General features: G+C 55.4%; 1 long non-coding RNA gene across 1 annotated transcript; it reads right to left on the reverse strand.

Annotated features, from left to right (window-relative positions):
- Nucleotides 1-7,405: 7,405 nt before the first annotated feature.
- LOC123590832 lies at nt 7,406-11,953 on the reverse strand. Its single transcript, XR_006709000.1, has 5 exons — nt 11,849-11,953; nt 10,054-10,186; nt 9,584-9,739; nt 8,708-8,770; nt 7,406-7,741 (listed from the first exon to the last, which is right to left on the reverse strand). It is a non-coding gene; the product is annotated as an uncharacterized LOC123590832 (long non-coding RNA).
- Nucleotides 11,954-18,106: the final 6,153 nt, after the last annotated feature.

The following is an 18,106-nucleotide window of genomic DNA, read 5'->3' on the forward strand; positions in this document are numbered from 1 at the left end:
CAGGGGCTTGACGGTCCTGTACTGGGCTGGTGCCGATCTCGCCGTCTTTTCGTATCTTGGGTCCATTTAACGTGGAGGGTTCTTTGGAGCCGCTGGGCTGAGTTCCCAGGCTCCATCCTTCAGGGACTCTGCTAGGGGTGGCGTGGAACCCAGAAGTCCTCATGGAAGGAACGGAAACCCCGAGCGGCCGCCCGCCAGGTTCTGCCGTGCGCTCCTCCGGGCCCTTCCCTCCTGGAGCGCTCCCTGGGCTCTATTTGCGGGCGGCTTTGATTGGTTTGCTCATGGCCAGGCCCTCTGAGGGCGGCTGGGTGGGTGCTGGCTGTGCCCACAGGGTCGGGGGGAGGCGTCGGAGGCCGCCCCTCCTGGCCCCTCACCCACTGGCCTGAGACCGGCCCGGCTCCCGGACGAGAGCGGCTGGGACGCAGACCCGGGTCAGAGCCGTGTTAAGTTTCTTTTCTCCGGTGCCGCCCCCCAAAACGAAACCTTGGTGTGGCTTTGGTGCCAAAGCTTCACAGAAAAGGAAGTGATTCCTGGCAGGGGCCCCGGAGCCCCACCTGCCCCTTCTGGGCATGCAGACCCTAGCTGGCATGCTAACGTGGGAGTCCCCATGCTAACGGAAGCCGTGCCAGGAGGAAACGTGAAGGGGGCAGTTGGGCCTGGGGCCGGCGGTGGAGGCCTGGACGGCCAGGGGCCGTGGGGCCCGGTGGCCAGGAGGGACACCCAGATTAGGGGATGCCCGCACCACATGGGGCCCCAGAGGAGGAGCAGGGCCGCGCGCCCCCTCTGCAGGCGCCCTGGCCGCTCTGGAGAAGGCCTCTGGAGGGGCCCAGCGCGGGGCATGGGCAGGCCTGAGGTCCTGGGCAAGCCGCAGAGAGGGTGTCGGCCGGGCCTGGCTCCTGTCCGTGGAGCTAAGGGATGGGCCCCCATTCGTCTCCTGACGCCTGGCTGTGGGTGAGGGGGTGCAGGATGCACGGGGAAGTGCGAGCCCTGGGGTTTCTCGGTGGGCCCTTCTCCCCTCCGGAGGCCTCCGATTAGGGGGGCCGGGGGGCTCTGCCTCAGCCTCTGGCACATGACTTCCAGGCCGGCCGGCTTTCCAGGCAACCTTGGCAAAACCCCGGGCTTCGGTTACACAACTGACCCCTGGAGTTCCTGGCAGTCAGGCCTGCCGGGCAGGGTGGGGGCAGGGCCTGCCCCTCCAGCACTGGTCACTGCCCTCCTCCTGGCCTGCTCCCTGCAGGAAAGCTCTTCCCTGGAGGCTGGGCCCCAGATAGTGGCCAGGAGAAGGTGGGGAGGGACGGGAGGTCCAGTCCTGGATCGATGAGGGGCCTCCTTGTGGGGTGGGTCACCCGTACCCAACACCGAATGAGCCAGGTGGAGGAAACTGGGGCTCAGGGGGGTCAGGAACCCCCCAAAGGCCACAAGCAGCTGAGTGGACCCATTTCATCCAGGAAGGAGGAAGAGGTCACCCTGGGGCACAACGTCATCTTCCCAGCACGGGACTCGGAGGCGAGCGCCCTCTGATCTGGCCTCTGGCCCTGTCAGCTGTCCTGCTAGGAGGCCGCCAGCCCTGATCTGAGGCTCAGGCCAATGTCATGGGTCCCGGCCACCTGGCGGGAAGCACCCTCAGGTTTCCCTGCCTTGCCCACCCGTGCTGCCCTGAGCTCCTCACCCAGAAACGCTGTGCTCAGTGACCCCCACCCCACTGGCCGCCTCAGCAGGGGGAGGGGTGGAAAGCAGAGGGGCCGGTGCCCACGGCCAGGCCCAGCCCAGCGGCCTGGCGCTCCCGCTCCTGGGGCCCCTGGGGCCTCTGCCAGGGCCTGGGCTGCTGGCCCAGGGCTGGACCTTGAGGATGAGAAGGTGCCATGTCCTGCAGGTGGCAGGGTCTCTCCGGGTTGCAGATGCCCCTGGTCCTGGGACCCAGAGTCCAGGAAGGGCTGGGAAGCCCCACCTACTGGGCCAGGCCAGCCAGGAGTCAGGGATCCCGGGCCCCTGGGTGCTGCTCCGGGGGGGGGGGGGGCGGGTGTGATCCTCCACTGTCTGGGGGCCAGGAGCCCGGGAGGCCCACATCAGCACTTAGGCCACGGCACGGCCTGCCCAGCAGACACCCCACATCCTAGGGAGCACGTGTGCTGGGGTCCACACCCTCACCTCGAGGTACGCTCCAGAGGTGTGGTCTACCCCAGGGCTCCCGGCCTCCCCGCGTTGTCTGGTTTCTGCTCACCAGGCGTCTCCCACATGAGCTCAAAGGGACATTTTCACTCCAGAGAGAACCAGGCAGTCCAGACTCCTGGGGGCTCACCTCTGCCAGAGGGGCAGTGACCCAGGCACGTTGGCAGGATAGGTTTAGGATGTGACAGACAGGGCAGTGCGTTTCTCAGGGGTCACCGTCAGCTTCTCTGCAGAGATCAGGGAGAGGGGCTCTGGGAGCGGGCACAGCAGGTGCAAAGGCCCAGAGGCAGAGAGAGGAGCCCAGACCCGTTTTGCTCCACGAAGGAGCAGAAGGGCAGGCATGGGAGGGGCTGCAGAGTTTCCTCGGGGCGCACGCGGCTCAGGGCTCCTCCCCACACCCGCTCAGCAGCCTGCATCCCCCCAACAACCCGCTACAGCGGGGCCAGCTCCGCACCAGAGTCCGGGGCCGGCTGGCCCTCCTGCCGCAGCTCTGCCCCCCTCACTCCTCCTGCGGAGAGGCGGGCGCCGGCACAGAGCAGGGGTGGCAGTCCTGCACTTGGGGTGCCGAGGACCCCGGCACCAGGGCCCAGAACGGCAGAGAGGGCATCCCACACCCGGGCCCAGAGGAGGCCCCTCGGCTAGCCCGGTGACCGGGGCTAACGCGGAAGCAGGTCAGGGGCTGCTGCGGGGTCCCCGAGTCCAGTTCGGGGCAGCCCCCTCAGCCTCCCCTCTAGAAAGGGCCAGGAGAACCATCGGGCCACAAAAATGGTGCGTGTATGCCCACGAGGGTGCGTGCGACGTGCCTGCCGTGTGCGCCTGTAGTGCGCTCGTAGGTGTGTGTGCCTGTGCACGTTCCAAGCGTGTGTGCGCGGGGGTGTGGAGAGGGGGGCGCCCGTGTGTCTGTACGTGCACGTGTGTGTGATGTGGCACGGTTTGTGCACACGTGTGTCCACACCCAGGCGGAGCCTGCTGCCGAGACTTGGGGCGCTCTCCACCCCTAGTGACCCACACACTCCTCAGAGGCGCGGCAGCACGTGGGGGTGGGGATGCCGCGGGGGAAGGGAGGAGACAGACCAAGGGGCCAGGCCCTGCCCCCCAGCTCTGGGTGGCAGTGCTGTCACCTGTGAACCAGGCTCGCCGACCCCCCGGAGCCCCGAAGTGTGTTCAAGAACATCCCTGGGCCCCTGCAGGGAGCCACGGTGAGGGCATTGGGGTCATTGGAAGCAGGGGTTCCCAGAGGCTGAGATCTGAGGAGGAGGTGGGGTCTAGGGGCCGAGGGGAGCTGCAGGGTGAGGAGGTGGGGAGTGCAGGTTTTGGGGGTGGGGCAGACCGGGCCAAGTCCCCTCGGAGGTGGGGGGCCGCGTGTCCTCGGAGACCAAGATGGGGTGGATTCGGGTGCTTTGGAAGGTACAAGGTCAGTGGCACCCAAGGAGGGATGGAGGCCTGAGAGGACCCCGTCCGCGCACCCAGGCAGCCCCCCCAGGCCACAAAGGCCCGCTGTGGTTCAGGCCAGTGCAAGAGACCCGGCCCGGCCCGAGGGGGCCTCTTGCCCGTGGTGAGCAGGGACTCGAGGCCCAGGGGCAATCGGGGACTCAGAGCTATGCCCCACTGACCTCCCCACCCCCATGCTGGTTCGTCTCTGGGACATTCTGTCCCCATTCTCACCTCACGCGGTCCCCCCACCCAGCACCTGACCCCCATGCCTGGCTGCGGCCCGCAGCTATCAAGAGCTGATGGGCCCCGAGCCGGCCGGGGCGCTGGAACCAACAGCGGCAGCCCAGGGAAACCGGGGTCCGGCCACCACCCCGGTGTGGGGGGAGGGGGGAAGCAGGCCAGGTGTCGGAGGAGGACCAGCTGGCACACCGTCTCCGGGACCACGAACCCAGCCCCCGCGAGGGCCTCCCTGGCCCCGCGACCCACAGAAAGCCTGGTTCTGGGTGTGCTGGGTTCCCCCTCCTGACTCCCGCCTGGGCAGAAAGGGGCTGGAGATGGGGAACCCCGGGGCTGGTGGGGCCCGCCAGGTTCCAGGAAGGCAGGGGCCGGCGCACAGTAGGTTCCGGTGGCCACGCGGCCAGGGCGTCTGTCGCCTCGCTCCCCGGCCCACCGCAGCAGTCCCGTCTCTGGAGGCCACGGGGCGGGAGTGGGTGAGCCCCGGCCTGGAGGCAGGTGTCCTGGGAGGGCAGAGCCCAAGGCAGCTGGGGGCGGGGGGGGGGGGCACTTGTGGCCCAGGCCTCGGGGCCACGTCCACCGCGGCCTGTGCTGTTCACCCAGCCCCACCGTGGACGATGTGCCTGGCGCCTCCCTGGGGCCACACCCCCTGGGCCCTGCTCCCCACTCCCCGCGGGCCCCCGGTTTCTGCTCCCCTCACGCCCGCCACTCAGCTGTGCCCGTCCGGGTGGGCAGCTGCCGGCAGGACCCGGTCAGACGCCCCCAACCTCCTCTGCCATCAGAGCCCAGGTGACGACACACGGGCCCTGCCCACCGGCCGCGACCTGGGGGCCCCCCAACTTCTCTCGCCCCTCTGGTCCCACACGGGGAGGCAGGCAGGGAGCAACGGTCCAGGTCTCCACGTCTCTGAAGGCGGGCACGTCCTGGGCCTGGGGCCTTCTGCTCCCTCCAGCCAGGCCGGCCCGGGCCCCGTCCTCCGCCCCCCCCCCCCCCCCGCAGCCTCCAAACTGGCCAAGCTCTGCGAGGTCCCTACAGAAGGAGGCCCAGTGTGTAAGGCGGTAGACACACCATGTGGTGTGCATGTGTGTGTGTGTGTGTGTGTGTGTACGGTGTCTGGTGTGCGGTGAGTGTGGTGTGTGTGGCGGGGTGGGGAGTGGGAAGAGGTGGTGTTGGAGCTGTGATCCAGGAGGGCCTCCCGGAGGAGGAGGTGGTGGTCCTGAAGCGGGTGGGGAGGGGCAGGAGGGCCCGCAGTCCTGGGAAAGGCGGGTGGGGAGTGCTCAGCGCTTGGTGGCCCCGCGGTGGACAGGGGGGTGGACAGGGTGCTGGGGTGGCCGCCCTGCCGGGGGGCGGGGGAAACATGGGAGGGACGGTCCGGGCGCAGACCTCCACCAGGGCATGGCCCCAGGGGCAGGGTCCAGGTCAGGCTCTTGCTTTCAGCTAAATTTTTAATGAAAAACTTCTTAAACGCATGCTCTGAGCCACTTTAAACATCGCTCAGAGAATTAAATGGAAATCTAAAAAAGCAAAACCCTGAGAAGTATTTTTAAAACAGCTTTATTGAGGTGTAATTTACATACCATAAAATCCACCCACTTTCAACGGTTGCAGTGATCCACCCACCATCCAATGATTTTAGTAAATTTACCCAGTTGTGCAAGCACCGCCACAGTCCAACTTTAGAACGCTGCCCTCACCTCCAAGGTCTCCCGGACCATCCACAGCCACCCCCTCTCTGTCCTCACAGACTCGCCTCTTCCAAACGTTCCACGCACACGGAATTGCGCCACGCGGAGTATTTGCTGTCTGGCTGCTCTCACCGAGCATAATCGACCCGAGGTTCGCCCGTGCTCGTTCCCGTCATGATGCTTCATGGTGTGGATACACCACACGTGGTCTGTTCACCAGTTGACGGGTATTCGGGTTGTTTCCACAACGTGACTATTACGAACGTAGCTGCTATGAACCTTCACGTACGAACGAGCTCTTGTGTGCACACGTTGTCGTTTCTCTTGGGTAAACACCTAGGGGTGGAATCCTGGGTCGGGTGGCAAGTTTGTGTTAACTTTGGAAGAAACTGGCCGCACGTGTCACTTTCCCGCCAGCGACGTAGGAGGGTTCCGGTGTTTCCGTACCTTTGTCAACACTTGCGCCGGGCCTTCCTCGTGGTACAGCCCCCCTGGCGTGTGCGAGGTGGTGACGCGTTCGCTTTCAGTTTGGATTTTCCTAGACACTACTGGTGGCGAGCATCCTTTCCAATTGGATTAGATGTTTCACCAAAGAAGATGCCCGGCGTTGCTCCCCCTTCCTTGATGAAACGGCGCTTTTTTTGCCTATTTTTTTACTTGGTTGTCTTATGATTACTGTTTTAAATCTTACATCTGGTTTCAATTGTTGTAAAATACACCTAATAATCTAAAGCGTACGTTTGTCTTATATTTGAGCTGCAAGTGTCCTAAAGACAAACCCCTTATTACATCTGACCTGCAAACATTTTATCTCAGTTTCGGTATCTTATCGTCACTCGAAGCACAGAATCCGCGCTATTGATCAACTCGGATTCGTCTTTTGTGGATTCCTGCTTTTGGCGTTGCACCTAAGAACGCTGCCTGTCTCAAGGTCACAAAGATTTTCTCGCATGTGTCCTTTCAAAAATCTTATAGCTTTAGATCTTACACCCGGGTTTATGGTTGATTTCGAGTTAATTTTTGTGCGGTGTAAGGTAGGGGTCCAAATTCTGTTTTTACATGGGTTTCCAATTGTCAAAGCGCCACTTGCTGAAAAGAGCATTTTCCCCCCTTGAAAGCCGTGGCACTTTTGTCAAAAGTCAACTGACGATAAATCTATGAATCTATTTCTGGACTCTCAGTGCAGTTCCAGTGACCCATATGTCAATCCTTACGCCAGAAGACACCGTGTGTATTGCTGTTACTGTGTAGTAAGTTTTCAAATTGGAACGCATAAATTCTCCGACTTTGCTCCCTTTCAGAATTGTTTGGCTGTCCTGTGTCCTCTGCGTGTCCATGCAAGCTTTACGATCAGATTGCTAATTTTGCTCCCCAAACCCCAAAACACTCATTTTGAGAAGGATTGCAATCTATTAATCAATTTGGCGAATATTGCCACTTGAACAATATTGAGTTCTCCAGCCCATTAACAGTGGGTGTCTCTGTATTTATCTAGATCTTCTTTAATATCACTTAGAAATGCTGTGGAGACGCCTAGGTGGCTCAGTTAACCGTCGGACTTCGGCGCAGGTGGTGATCTCATGGTCTGTGGGTTCGAGCCCTGCGTCCGGCTCTATGCTGATAGCTCGGGGCCTGGAGGCTGCCGCGGATTCTGGGTCTCCCTCCCTCTTGTTGCCCCTCCCTCGATTGTGCTGTCTCTCTCTCTCTCTCTCTCTCTCTCAAAAATAAGCAACAAAAAAAGAGAGACACTTGAGTGGCTCAGTCAACCGTCCGACTTTGGATCAGGTCATGATCTCCTGGTTCGTGGGTTCGAGCTCCACGTCGGGCTCTGTGCTGACGGCTCGGAGCCTGCAGCCTGCATCTGATTCTGTGTCCCCCTCTCTCTCTGCCCCTCCTCTCCTCTCGCTCTCTCTCAAAAATAGATCATTATTACCAAAAAAAAAAAAAAAAAAAAAAAGAAATGCTGCATAGTGTTCAAGTCTCACACTCCGTTTGTTAAACTGACTCCTAGTTACTTTCTTTTCAATGCTGTTGTGAATGGAATTTTTTCTCAATTTTATCGCTGGATTGCTCATTGCTAACATAAAGAAATGTGGCTGATTTTTGTATATTGATCTTGGATCCTGGAACCGTGCTGAACCTGATAATTAGCAGAAGTTTTTCCTCTAAGTCCTGCCACTTGGCCCCAAATGCGTCACAAATGCAGAAGTGGACAGTTTCTGGTGGAGGAAAAAGGAACCTCAGGTAACTGGAAAGTACCAGGAAAATAATGGAGAGAAAGAAACCTAGGGAAATTAGCCCATGAGATTAAGTTTTGGAAAAACATGAAAATCTCAGTTCCCATGGGTAAAGACAACAGACACCGATGCTGTGACACCACCGATGTTTGAATTATCTGACAGGGACTTTCAAGCGGCTGTTCAAATGCTTTAACCAGAAACTGCAAAAAGTCTTGACACAAATTGAAATAGAACGGCTCAGCAAAGGGAAAGACACACAAAAAAAAGAAGAGGCAAATGGAAATTTTGGAATTGAAAAGTAGATTAACCAAAAGGGAAAAAGACCCTCACGGAGGGATCGAATACCAGAACTGAGACGACAAGAGAGTCAATGAACTTGGAAGACACAGCAACAGAAATTCATCTGAGCAAGAGAGAAGATTTAAAAAAATGAACCGTCTCAGGGACCCACGGACGACAGAGCTAATGTTTGTTTCATTAGAGTCCCAGAAAGAGAGGAGAAAGACCGTGAGACTGAAAAAAACATTTAAGGAGGTTACGGCTAAAAGCTTCACAAGTTTGGTGAAAGACATAAACTTATAATTTAAAAAAACAGAACAAATCCCACCCAGGAAAAACTGAAAAAAATCCACACCAAGTCACTTAAAAAAATTTTTTTTATGTTTATTTACTTTTAAGAGAGAATCAAAGCACAAGCAAGGAAGGGGCAGAGAGAGAGGGAGACACAGAATCCGAAGCAGGCTCCAGGCTCCGAGCTGTCAGTGCAGAGCCCGATGCGGGGCTCAAACTCACGAACCGTGAGATCATGACCTGAGCTGAAGTCGGACGCTTACCTGATTGAGCCACCCGGGTGCCCCACACCAAGACACTTTATAATCAAATTGCTGAAAACTAAAAACAGAGAAAAAAAATCTTAAAAGCAGCCAGAGAAAAATGATGTGTTACCTATAGAAGAACGATGATTTGAATGCCAGACTTTCTTATCGGTAATAGAGTATCTTTTTGGTGCTGAAAGAAAAGAATCATTGTTCAGATTTCTATATCCAGCAAACTCCCTTAACCTGACAAAGGGCATTGATAAAAGTCCTACAGCTAAATCGTACTTCATGTGAAAGCCTGAATGCTTCCACCTGAGATTAGGATCACGGCCAGGGTGCCCTCCCTCAGCACTCCTATTTCACACAGTGCTAGAAACTCCAGCCAGTGCAATGGGGCAAGAAAAGGAAATAAAAGGCATGTTGATTGGGAAGGAAAAATAAAGCCATTCTTATTTGCAGACAATGCAGCGATCTGTGTAGAAAATCCCAGGGCATCTATTTTTTTTTTTTTTTTTTTTTCAACGTTTATTTATTTTTGGGACAGAGAGAGACAGAGCATGAACGGGGGAGGGGCAGAGAGAGAGGGAGACACAGAATCGGAAACAGGCTCCAGGCTCCGAGCCATCAGCCCAGAGCCCGACGCGGGGCTCGAACTCACGGACCGCGAGATCGTGACCTGGCTGAAGTCGGACGCTCAACCGACTGCGCCACCCAGGCGCCCCAAAGGGCATCTATTTTTTAAACAGAACCAAACTCTTAGAACCAGTGAGTTTAAGCAAGGTTGCAGGATATGAGATTGACACACCAAAATCAACTGTATGCCCAGATAGATACAAGCAATGAATAATTGGAGACCAAAATTTTAAGACTATCACTTTTTACAAAAGCTTCCCAAAACGTCTAGGTGCAAATGTAGCAAAATACGAAAAGGTTCTGAGTACTGAAAACGACAAAATGCTGTTGAAAGAAATCAGATACGATCTACATAAATAGAAAGGCTTACCATGTTCATGAATCTGAAGGCTCAGTGTAGCGAAGATGTCAGTTCTCCTCAAAGTGATCTATAGACTTCGCACGTCACGAGGCGAAATTCCACCAAGATTTTTTTTTGTAGACAGAGATAGGCAAATTCTAAAATGCATATGTAAGAGCAATGGAACTAGAAGTAAAACAACTGGAAAGAGAACAAAACTGCCGGAAGCCATCTGATTGGAACACTGACCACACAGCTGCGTGGTGGGAGTGGGACTCGTGTTAGAGGGACCCGGGCGCCGACCAGATGGGTGGTCCAGAAACAGAGCCACGGAAAACTCTGGCAGCCGTGTGAGTGCGGATCATGGAGGACAAGCAGCTATTTCAGCAAATGGAACTGGGCCAGTGTCCCCACGCGCGAGGGGGGAGCCTGTACCTCCAGTCCACACCTCGGGCGAAGGTAAGCTCAAAGGGAGTCCCGGGTTTAAGTGCACAACATACACAACTTCCGCAGAAGGTCACGGGACGCGATCTCCAGGACATGGGCTTGCTCGGAGTTTGGAGAGACGCCATCGGAGAAGAAACTGATAAACTGGACTTCATCCCAACGCAGACTTTTGCTCCCCCAGAGACACTGTCAAGAGAACGACAGGAAACAGGTGCCGTGAACCCCGTGTCGGAGGAGGGACGCAGAGTGTCCACACTGAGACAGCAGTACCTGTAGGTAGGAAAGGTCTTGATCCAAAGCGGATGCGGGGACGACGAAGAGGCCACGAGAAGACCTCGGTGTCATTAGACGCCGGGGAGCCCCCCACCCCCCAGCCCCGACGAGGCGCCCCCACGGCCTACGGGAGGCCAGGGAGCAGCTGTGGAGGGAGCAGGCGGGCAGCGGCCCCCGGACGACGGTCTCGGCTCCCGCTTCCCACCCGACACGGGATGTGGCAATCCCAGCCCTGGCCGGTCACCCGGACACGGGATGCACGTTCACACAACAACCGGGCACGAACGTGGTAGGAAGCTTTGTGTGCAATAGGAGGCAACAACCGAACGTTCTTCAGTGCGTGAACGGCCACCCGTCTACACCGCGGGACCCCGAGGCACCGAGAGGAACAAGCTGTGGATTCACACACAAGCGCCCGGGTGAATCCGAGGCCTGCTGCTGCGGCCACCGCTTGGAGGGCGGGGCCAGGGCCCAGGGCAGACCAAGCCACCGCCGGGGGGGGACCAGAGCAGGGCTTCAGGGCGAAGGGGGTGGGGGGTGAGGGGGGTGAAAGGGGCGAAGGAGGTGAGGGGGGTGAGGGGGGGGTGAAAGGGGTGAGGGAGAGGTGAAGGAGGGATGAGGGGGTGAGGGGTGAAGGGGGAGTGAAGAAGGGGTGAAGGGTGGCAAAGAGGGGTGTGAAGGGGGATGAGGGGGGATGAGGGGGGTGAGGGAGGTGAAGGGAGGGTGAGGGGGGTGGAGGGGGGATGAGGAGGGTGGAGGGGGGATGAGGGGGGGTGGGGGGGTCTACCAGCCACAGCAGGAGGCGGTCCTTGGGGTGACGGAACTGCTCCGAACCCGGTCGAGCGACGACTCTCCAAACAGTCCACGAAACCAATCACGCAAATAAAAGTGGCAATTTTTCAGTATGATAATTAAAAATCAGCCGCCCAAAAGATTTTTAAAAGATACATTTCAGGCCTCGTTTGCGTGCGCCGGGCTTTCTCTTTGGAGCGAGTTCTCCCAGAGGGGGACGGGCGGTCACCTCCTCGGGGACCCCCTCCACCTGGGGATCCCACCAGGGCGCAGCCGTGCGCCTGCGCCCCGCAGCTGCTCCGGGGCGCGCCCGCACCCTGGGGGGGGGGGGGTCCCTCGCGGGTCAGAGCCGGCGCTGCGAGGGGGGGGGGGCGCCGAGAGAGCCACTTGCGGGGGCCGAGAAAAGCGAGACGTCCTCAAAGACGTTTCCCCCGGGAAAGGCCAAAGCGGGGCTGGGGGGCAGGGGGGACCTGGAGCCACCTCCCTGGCCCCCGAGGCCCGCCCCCACAGGACTCGGGAGGGCTCACACGGCCGCCCCCTCCCCGCGACAGACGTGGCGCAGGACTCTCGCCCTCCGGGGCCGGAAGCCGAGCCCCAGCCCCCTCCCCGGGACAGCTCCCTCCCTCACCCCCCCCCAGCCGCTCGGGGGGCGTCCGAGGTCTCCGGTCCCAACCCCCGCAGCTGCTCCCTCGCCCCGCCTCGCCCCGCCCGCGCCGGCTGCCTCCCCCGCGCCGCGCGGCGACCCTCCCCAGCCTGCCCCCGAGACCCGGGCCCAAACCCGACCTCGGAATCGCCTTGGGGGATGGGGGGCGGTGGGGGGCGGATGACCACGAGGTCGCCTGGCTCCGTCCCCTTCCCCGACCCCGGGACCCGAGCCCGCGCCCCACCCCCTTCCCCGGATCTGAGGCTTCCCCCCCCCCCACCCCATCCCCGCCCCCGAGCTCCAAGCACACGCCCCGCCCCCTCACCCCCATCCGAGGACACGCCCCGCCCCGCCCCGCCCCCTCCCCCGGGTCCGCCCCACCCCCGGACCCGAGGACACGCCCCGCCCCCGCCCCGCCCCTTCCCACCCCCACCCCTTCCCCCCGGGTCCGCCCCGCCCCCGGACCCGGATCCGAGGACACGCCCCGCCCCGCCCCGCCCCTTCCCACCCTCACCCCCTCCCCCGGGTCCGCCCCGGACCCGGATCCGAGGACACGCCCCGCCCCGCCCCTTCCCACCCCACCCCCTCCCCCGGGGCCGCCCCGGACCCGGACCCGAGGACACGCCCCGCCCCCGCCCCGCCCCTTCCCACCCCCACCCCCTCCCCCGGGTCCGCCCCGGACCCGGATCCGAGGACACGCCGCGCTCCCGCCCCGCCCCTTCCCACCCCCACCCCCTCCCCCGGGTCCGCCCCGCCCCCGGACCCGGATCCCAGGACACGCCCCGCCCCTGCCCCGCCCCCGCCCCAACCCCTCGTGCCTCCCCACCTGCAAGGCGACCCCCTGGCCTCTCGCTCCGGGTGTTGCAGCGGCTCGCATCGGCTCTGCTCTCCACGCTTCTGCGTGCCCGCACCCCTGCTCACGGAGTCCGAGGCCCCTCCCACACCCTTCACGGGGAAGAAAGCCCACTGCTTCCCAGTGGAAAGCCCGCTCTGCCCCTCCTCCTCCCTGCCCTCCTCCCTCCCTTCGGTTCCTGTGACTCTTTTACGTGTCCACCCCCGGGCCTTTGCACTGACTCTTCCCTCTCCCCTAACGTTTTTCCTCTACGTGTGGTAAGCAGAATTACAAATCAAACTTGAATTTTCCTTGCTGTTAACATGGAAAAAGACTTCCCACTCCCTTCTTTTAGAGCATTTCCTATAGAAAACTAGTAAGTTCTTTCTGTCCCTTTGAGATGGACGCAAACTTTTTGAAAAGCTATAAACAAGCCTCAGAGCGATCTCTTTGAAATGGAAACAACAGGGATGGTACCCCTCCCCCTTGGGACTTAGAAGCCTGGCCCCAAGTGGATACTAGCTGTCACAGAAGTAGGGGCATTTAAAATTTGCTTGGAATGAAAGGGGACAGCCACCGCAATGACCACCCAATCACCGGGCAAACTTACAGTGAACCGTGCCGCGCAGGGCGCTGACGAGTCCCTTAAAGAAAGGCTTTATGGCTCTCGGTCAGGAGAGCGCGCAGCTCTTGATCTCTGGGTTGGAAGGTGGAGGCCCACGCTGGGTTTAGAGAACACTTAAAACAACAAGCCTTTGGGGGGAAAAAGTCTCGTGGTAAAATATACCTAAGGTAAGGTTTTCCATTTGAACAACGTTTAAGTGGGACAATCCAGTAGCATCGGGTACGCTCACATTGTTGTGCACCCACTACCACATTTGTGTTTTGAGAGCGTGCACGAGTGGGGGAGGGGCGGGGGGGGGAGAGAATCACAAGCAGAGCGCCTGCTCAGTGCAGAGCCCAACGTGATGCTCTATCCCAGGACCCAGGGATCGTGACCTGAGCTGAAATCAAGAGTCGGACACTTAACCGACTGAGCCACCCAGGCGCCCCTATTTCCAGGACTTTTTAATCATCCCAAACAAAAACTCTGTACCTATGAAACTCCCCACCCCTCGTCCCTCAGGCCACGGTGACCTGTGGTCTTCACGTGCCTCTCTGTACAGCTGTTACGAGTGGAATCACAGCCTGTGGCCGTCTGTGTCTGGTTTGTTCCGCTGAGGGTAGTGTTTTCGAGGCTCATCCTGTTGGAGTTGTAGGCAGGTGTCAGGACCTCGTTCCTTCCAATGCTCATATTCCACTGTGTATACGCGACATTTGGTTCATCCGTCGATGGGCACACGGGAGGGTACAACTTTACAACTTCACTACTTTGCACGTGGAGATCCGGTTTTCCCAGCACCGTTTGTTCAAAAGACACCCTTTCTCCATTGAAATGGTCTTTTCACCTGTTGAAAATCAATTGACCACATATACGAGAGTTTATTTCTGGACACTCGGTTCTATCCCAGCGGTCTGTGTGTCTGTCCTTCAGCCAATACCACACTCCTACTGCTGTAGCTTCGTAGTAAGTTTTGAAATCAGGACGTGTGAGACCAACTTTGTTCTGTTTCTGTATATGTTTTGTCTATTCAGTTCCCTTGTGATTCCATATGAATTTTATTATTATTATCTTAAAATATTTAGTTTTGAGAGGCAGAGAGAGACAAAGCGCAAGTGAGGGGAGGGCAGAGAGAGAGAGCGAGACACAGAACCCGAAGCAGGCTCCTGGCTCGACATGGGGCTCGAACTCATGAACCGGGAGATCATGACCCGAGCCTTAGCCAGATGCCTAACCAACTGAGCCACCCAGGCGCCCCTTATTATTATTATTATTTTTAAAAGATTTGTTTTATTTAAGTAGTCTCTACACCCAGCATGGGGCTTGAACTCACAACCCTGAGATCGAGAGTCACGTGTTTTACCAACTGAACCAGCCAGGTGCCCCTCCATATGAATTTTAAGATAGATTTTTCTGTTTCTTCAAAAACACCATGGAAGACATTGCTTCGAATCTGTAGATCAGTTAGGGTAGTACTGACATCGTAACAGTATTAAACCTTCCAATCCATGAACACAGATGCCTTTCCACAGAGGCTGAAACACACTTTCATCGGTGTTTGTAGTTTACATCGTAGGAGTTGTCATCCTCCTTGGTTGAAGTTATTTCTAAGTATTCTTTTCTGATGCTAATTTGTTTCCTTAATTTCCTTTTGCCAGTGTTCTTTGCTAATGCATGTAGATCCAACTGACTTTTTAAAAAAAGTGTTTAGTTATTTTTGAGAGGGGGGAGGGGCAGAGAGAAAGAGGGGGACAGAGGATCTGAAGCAGGCTCAGTGCAGACAGCAGAGAGCCCATCGTGGGGCTTGAACTCCTGAACCATGAGATCATGACCTGAGCCGAAGTCGGATGCTCAAACGACTGAGCCACCCAGGTCCCAAGTTGCAACTGACTTTAGTGCGTTGGTTTTGTGTCGGATTCTGAATTCATTTGTCAGTCCTGGAAGTGTTCTGGGGGGAATCTTTAGGGTTTTCTACATATCAGATCATGTCATCTGCAAATAGAGATAATTTAATTCTCCAATTTGCATGAGTTTTATATCTATTTCTTGCTTAGTTGCTCTGGCTAGCACTCTCGGTGCTGAGTTGAATGTTGAGAGTGAGTGTCTTCGTCTTGTTCCGGAATAAAGTTTCCAGCCCTTCACCATTGAGTGTGATGTTAGCTGTGAACTTGTCATAGGTGACCTTTATCATGTCAAGGAAGTGCCTGTCTATTCCTAGTCTATTGAGCGTTTTTATCACGAAAGAAGGATGCTTTTTCTGCACCAATTGAGATGATCGTGTGTGTTTTTTTTCCTTCATTCTGTAAATGTGGTGTATTACATTGATTGATTCCTGGATATTGAATCACTCTTGTCTTCCAGGAGTAAATCCCAATTGGTCATGGTGTGTGATCCTTTCAAGATGCTTCTGAATTCAGTTTGCTGGTATTTTGTTGAGGATTTCAACACCTATACTCACAAGGGTATTGAACTGTAGTTTTCTTTTTTTAATTTTTTTAATGTTTTTATTTATTTTTGAGACAGAGAGAGGCAGAGCATGAATGGAGGAGGGGCAGAGAGAGAGGGAGACACAGAATCGGAAGCAGGCTCCAGGCTCTGAGCCATCAGCCCAGAGCCCGACGTGGGGCTCGAACTCATGGACCACAAGATCATGACCTGAGCTGAAGTCAGACGCTTAACTGACAGAGCCACCCAGGCGCCCCTGTAGTTTTATTTTTTAAGTTTATTTGTCTTGAGAGAGAGAGTGTGAGTGGGGGAGGGGAGAGAGAGAGAGAGAGAGAGAGAGAGAGAGAGAGAGAATTCCAACCAGGCTCCACCTGCAATGTGGAACCCAACACAGGGCTTGATCTCATGACCCTGAGATCATCACCTGAGCCAAAATGAGAGTCAGATGCTAAACCGACTGAGCCCCCCCGGCGCCCCTGAACTGTAGTTTTCTTATAGTGTCTTTCTGGCTTTGGAATTGGCAATGAGTTAGGATACTTCCCCTTCTATTTTTTTGGAAGAGTTGGGAAGTTAATTCTTCTTGAAATGTTTAATTGAATTCACCAGCGAAGCCCTCTCTCCTGGCCTTCTCTTTGTTGGGAGGTTTTCCATAACTGATTCAATCTCTTGTTTTTTGTCTATTCAAATTTTCTATTTCTTCTTGACTCGGTTTTGGTAGCTTGCGTGCTGGGAGTTTGTCCATTGCATTTAGGTTACCCTGTATTTGTTGCTGTACAATTGCTTTTAGCATGCTTTTGTAATCCTTTTTATTTCTGTAAAATTAATAGTAATATCCTCACTTGACTTGTGATTTTCGTAATTTGAGTCTTCTCTCTTTTTTCTTAGTCAATCTGACTAAAAAGAGGTGCGTTGATTCTGTTGATACTTTTAATGAACTAACTTTTGATCTCATCGATTTTCTCTATTTCTGTACTCTCCATGTCACTTATTTCCACGCTAATCTTTATTACTTCCTTCCTCCTACTAGTTCTGAGTGTAGTTTGCTGGGTTTTGCCTTTTGTTCCTAATTGTGGCATCTACTGGAGGATACACATATTCACATTTAAGGAAATTTCTATTAAGTCACTGAATGATCACAGAAATAATGGAACCAGAAATTCAATGACCACATGTAACAAGAAATAAAGACTTTGCATAAATAGTTTGGAAAAGTCACTAAACAAATGGAAGATTAGCCTTCAATATGCAAAACTCAACAATTCATGAGGAGCGGGAGAGTGTGGTCTTTTTTTTTTTTTTTAAGATTTTTTTTATTTTTAAGTAGTCTCTGTACCCAATGTGGGACTTGAACTCACAACCCTGAGATCAAGAATTGTGTGCTCCACTGACTGAGCCCACCAGACGCCCCAGGAGAATGTGATCTGCAGAGTTACATTACACTCAGAACGTTCAGTCTTCAACAAAAAAGTACAAAGTATTCCAAGAAATAGAAAATACGGCCCGTTCTTAGGGGAAAAAGAGAATTATACAGAAACCAGCTCTGAAGAAGTCCACACACTGGAATTAATAGACACAGATGTTAAATCAACATCTTTAATTTGTGTAACAAGTTAAAGGAAATCAGGGGAACAAGGTACAAAGAGGGAATTCCAGTAAAGAGACAGGAATTGTGAAAAGAGACCAAATAGAGAATCTGGAGCTGGAAAGTACAGTGGCTGAAATGAAGAATTCACCAGGGAGATTCTACAACACGTTTAAGCACGCTGGAAGACGAAGCCACTGAAATCACCCAGTTTGAGAAGCAAAAATAAAAAGAATGAGGAAAAAGGGAAGGGCGAGGGAGACCTAGGGAACACCATCAGGACTACTCACATGCACATCGTGGGCATCCCAGAAGGAGAAGAGAGAGAATGGGACATACACATATTTGAAGGAATAATGGCCCCAAACTCCCCAGATGTGATGAACGATATGAATCTGTATATCCAGGAGTCTCAGCAAATTCCAAGCAGGATAAACTCAGAGGTCCCCACTAGGACACATTATAATCAAACTATCAAGGGCCAAGGTCAGAGAAAATCTTTAAAGCAGCGAGAGAGATACCGACTTGTCACATATAAGAGATCCTCAAAAAGGTTTTAGGCAGATTTCTCATTAGAAGACATGGAGACCAGAAGGCAGTAGGATGACATACTTAAAGTCATGAAAGACAAAAACAAAACGCTGTCGACCAAGAATTCTGTATCCAGAAAAACTGTCTTCCAAAAACAAAGGGGAAAGTGAGATATTTGCTGATAAGTAAGACCTGAGAGAGTTGATCGCAAGTAGACATCCTGTATGAGAAACGCTAAGGGGCGTCCTTCTGGCCGAAATGACAGGACCCTAGACAGTAACTCAAAGCTGCACGAAGAAAGGCAGAACAGGTGACTACACAGAAAGACATACAAGCTGGCATCACTGCAGTTTTGGTTTGTAAGTCGTCCTTTTTTCCCCCATATGATTTAGAAATGCAGGAAGCAA

Source organism: Leopardus geoffroyi, chromosome B4 (assembly GCF_018350155.1).
Source record: "Leopardus geoffroyi isolate Oge1 chromosome B4, O.geoffroyi_Oge1_pat1.0, whole genome shotgun sequence".
NCBI lineage: Eukaryota > Metazoa > Chordata > Mammalia > Carnivora > Felidae > Leopardus > Leopardus geoffroyi.